The following is a 5,097-nucleotide window of genomic DNA, read 5'->3' on the forward strand; positions in this document are numbered from 1 at the left end:
TGTCCATCGTGTCCGCTGATGATGCTTGCTCCAGGGATGGCGGTGGAGGCGGGGGGGGGGTTCAGCGACGTTGCCGCTGGTGCCACTTCTCATGGGCGTAGAGTCCGATCCTTGAGCCGCACATTCGTCCGCAGATGGAGCAAGGGAAACCAGATGCCAGAAAGTTACCAGCCGCCCGCTGGTGTCTCTGGATGCGCCTCTCGGAACGTCGGTCTTGGTTGGTTTGGTGAATTTGACAAACTGCAGTGGCGCAAGTTACCTGCCAGGCTGGTCTGTTGAGTGCCAGAGTTTCAAGCTGTGAGAGGGGGATGTTCGCTCGCTTTAGGAGGTCCCTGGTTTAGTCCATGAAGCGCCGCTTTTGCCCACCAGCGGAGCGCCTTGCGCCCATTAGTTGGAGGTAGAGGACTTGGCGGGGCAGGCGGTGCTCAGGCATGCCTATGGTGTGCCCTATCCAGCGCAGATGTTTTTGGCCACTGCTGCTTCCATACAGATTGAGCCGGTGTTGCTGAGGATGTCTGTATGGGGGATTCGATCTTCCCAGGACAGACCGAGGATCTTCTGTAGGCAGCGGATATGGAAGGCCTCTAGGTTTCTGATGTGCTGATGTACGGTTTTCCAAAACCATGCTGCGCAGGCGTCCAAATGATGATGAGGCAATTCACAGTTGACGTGTCAAAAGCTTTGCTGAGGTTGATGAAGGCTATGTAAAGGTCTTTGTGATGCTCTCGGCTCTTCTCCAGCAGCTACTTCAAGACAAAAACCATGTCTGTCGTTGATCTGGTCTTCCGGAAACCACACTGTGTTTCCGTGCTCAACCAATCTGCTGAACATGATCTTGGCCAGGACTTTCCCTGTGATGGGGAGGAGAGATATTTCGCGGCTGTTGCCGCATACTGCTCTGTCTCCTTTCTGTTTATAAATGACCACGATGTTATCATCCTTCCAGTCCTGTGGGAGGGTCCCATGTTCCCAGATGTTTTGGATCAGGAGGTGCAGGCGACGCGTGAGGATGTATCCTCCGTTTTTGAAAACCTCTGCAGGGTTTCATCGGGTCCAGCGCTTTTATTGTTCTTCAGCCCTGCAATGGCTTGCTGGATTTCTGAGTAAAGTGGTGGGGTGTCCAGGTGCGTGGTTGGCGGCAGGTCTGGGAGATTATCCAGAATATATGGGTCGACAGGGTTGGTGTGGTTGAGGAGACTCTCAAAATGATTTCCCCAGTGGGCAAGAATCTCGTGGCGGTCCTTGAAGAGTGTGGACCCATCAGCTGATCAGACTGGGCCAATCGCCCGCTTCCTGGGGCCGTACAATGTTTTTATGGCATCGTAAAAACCTTGGGTGTTGATCTCTTGCACCTTTTGCACCAACCAGGTGTCCTCCATATTCCGGAGGGCTCGCTGGGTTGCTGTTCTTGCAGCGGTAAAGGTGGTTTTAAGGGTGGGAGATCCAGGGCAGGACAGGAGAGCTTTGTGGGCCTCGTGCTTGGTTTTTAGGAGTGACTGTATCTCAGCTGAGTTACAGTCAAACCAGTCCTGGTGACGTTTCCTTGACTGACTGAGCACCTCCACGGCTGCGCTATGAATAGCCTGGCGCAGGGCTGGCCAGTCTGCTGATTCCTCTGGGATCTTATAGAGGTTTTCAGCAAGGAGCCGTCGAAGGTTGTCTTTGGTGGTGGGGCTGATCAGCGCTGTACGGTTGAGTATCTTGTTTGGAGCTGTCCTCGGGCCACGGGGCTGAATGCTAATGAGTAGTTTGGATCTGACCATGATGTGGTCAGTCCAGCACTCAGCTCCGCGCATGGCACGGGTGGTGAGGACATCTTTTCTGTCCTTTTGACGGACAATCACATAGTCAAGGAGATGCCAATGTTTTGGGCTGGGGTGCTGCCAGGTGGTCTTAATCTTGTTCTTCATCTGAAAGATGGTGTAGGTAATGACCAGCTGGTGCTCTGCACAGAGGGAGAGGAGTCTGACCCCGTTGTGGTTCAGCTTCCCCACTCCATGCTGGCCAATGACTTTACTCCATACCAGGTGCTCCGTGCACACTCTAGCATTGAAATCTCACATGAGTATGAGCCTGTCCGTAGCCGGGTTTTTTCTTTTATATGGCATCAAGAGCTCTGTAGAAATCCTCTTTGATGTTATGCTCGGCATCAAGAGTTAGTGCATATGCACTGATGAGGGTGGCAAAGCGTTCCTTTGCCAGGGGACTGCGCCATGTCATCAGTCGTTCATTTATGCCGATGGGGGATTCCGGAATGCGCTGCAGCAGTTTAGACTTCACAGCAAAGCCAACTCCATGATTACGGCGAGTGCCTTCGGGGAACCCCCCTCCAGAAGAAGGTGTACCCAGCACCAACCTCTGACAGGGAGTCCTCTCCATGTAGTCTTGTCTCGCTGAGAGCTTCTAGGTCAATGTTGTATCTTGCAAGCTCCAGGGCCACCAGTGCTGTCCTGCGGTGGGGCCTGTCAGGAGTTCCAGCCAGGTCCAGCAGTGTGCGAACGTTCCACGAAGCAATGCTTAGATTATTTTTTATCTTTTGCCCATCACTCCATTGCCGCCTGTGTGCATGGTTTAGCTAGATCCTCCCAGCCACATCCTTGGCCTGTACCCACCACCATTCCACAACACCACAGGACTTTTTTTGGGGGGAGGGGGGAGCAAGAAGCTTGCGCATAGGTGACGATTAATATTAACCCTAAACCTCTATATCCCCTCTATCTCACCACTATATCCCCGCTATATCCCCTCTACATCATCTCTATTAACCCTCTATCCTCTCTATCTCACCACTATATCACCTCTAGCTCCCCTCTAGATCCCCTCTATCTCACCACTATATCACCTCTATATCTCCTCTAGATCCCCTCTATCTCACCTCTAGATCTCCTCCATATCACCTCTAGATCCCCTCTAGATCCCCTCTATCTCACCTCTAGATCCCCTCTATCTCACCTCTAGATCCCCTCTATCTCACCTCTAGATCTCCTCTAGATCTCCTCTAGATCCCCTCTAGATCCCCTCTAGATCCCCTCTATCTCACCTCTAGATCTCCTCTAGATCCCCTCTATCTCACCTCTAGATCCCCTCCATATCACCTCTAGATCTCCTCTAGATCCCCTCTATCTCACCTCTAGATCCCCTCTAGATCCCCTCTAGATCCCCTCTATCTCACCTCTAGATCTCCTCTAGATCCCCTCTATCTCACCTCTAGATCCCCTCCATATCACCTCTAGATCTCCTCTAGATCCCCTCTATCTCACCTCTAGATCCCCTCTATCTCACCTCTAGATCTCCTCTAGATCCCCTCTATCTCACCGCTATATACCTTCTATATCCCCTCTATTTTCACACCGTCAAAAACAAAGCATGCATGCGTTGTGAGCAGAGAGGAGGTCCGAGGACCAGAGCTGTGACAACTCTAGAGTTATGTAACCGTGTGGGAGAGTTATGAATGTAATTAGGGGGGTCCAGTGTACTAAATTGGACTACTGATGGGCACACACACACACACACACACACACACACACACACAGACATACCCAAACAACGACATATAGCTACACATGCATCACACACACACATGTTGCAGAATTGTATTATATGCAAATATCTGAACATCTTCTGGAGGTGTGCACGGCCTCTGATCCTCTCTCCTCTCTCTGCCGCGTGGGCCCCGTAATCCATGATATATTAAATAATAAAATAGTACAGTACATCATATATTATATACTGTCTGTATAAGAGTATGTAAATCTTTCCTCCTCCACTTCCATTTTCTCTCTCTCTCTCTCTCTCTCTCTCTCTCTCTCTCTCTCTCTCTCTCTCTCTCTCTCTCTCCCCTATCCAGGAAGCCAACATGTTAAGGAGACACACACACACACACACACGCACACACACACACACACACACACACACACACACACACACACACACACACACACACACACACACACACACACACACACACACACACACACACACACACACACACACACACACACATAGGGGCAGAACACAGTGTGTTTTTCTCTGCAGCCCCCAGACCTCCCCGGGCAGAAACTGATTTGAATGTGTGAGATCTTGAAACACACATTTCTATTGTGTAACAATGGGATGGTGTGCGGGTATCCGTGTATGATTTTGTGTGTATTTGTATTACTATGTGTGTAAGTGTATGAGTGTGTGTGTATGAGGGAGTGAAAGCCGGTGCAGTGTGACAGTTAGTCCACTGCCTCACTGAATTACTGCTGTTACACTGTGGAACAGCAGAACCACTGCAGAACCACAGCAGAACCACAGAAGAACCACAGAAGAACCACAGCAGAACCACAGCAGAACCTCATCAGAACCACTGCAGAACCACAGCAGAACCACTGCAGGACCACCTCAGAACCACAGCAGAACCACAGCAGAACCACAGCAGAACCTCATCAGAACCACAGCAGAACCACAACAGAACCTCATCAGAACCACTGCAAAACCACAGCAGAACCACAGCAGAACCACAGCAGAACCACCTCAGAACCACAGCAGAACCACAGCAGAACCACAGCAGGACCTCGTCAGAACCTCATCAGAACCACTGCAGAAAAACAGCAGAACCACTGCAGAACCACAGCAGAACCACTGCAGAACCCCAGCAGAACCACAGCAGAACCACTGCAGAACCACTGCAGAAACACAACAGAACCACAGCAGAAAGAAAGCAGAACCTATCAGAACCACAGCAGAACCACAGCAGAACCTCATCAGAACCACAGCTGAACCTCATCAGAACCACAGCAGAACCACAGCAGACACGGTGATAATCAACTACACCTGTGAGGGGAGTGAGATGTAGGTTTTACAATACATATATACTGTATATATATATATATATATATATATACTGTAGAATGCATGCAGACACTTGGTCTGCTTGTTCGACGCCACGCCAGCTGTCTGCAGCGAGGAGACACACACACACACACACACACAAACACTCACACACACCACTAGAGTGCCTCCAGTAACGTGAGCGACACTCCACTGGATTATTCATTCTGCTGACCTCCAAACCCCTGGGAACTCAATAAAACATAGGATTTTCCTCTCCCT

Source organism: Gadus morhua, chromosome 5 (assembly GCF_902167405.1).
Source record: "Gadus morhua chromosome 5, gadMor3.0, whole genome shotgun sequence".
Lineage (NCBI taxonomy): Eukaryota > Metazoa > Chordata > Actinopteri > Gadiformes > Gadidae > Gadus > Gadus morhua.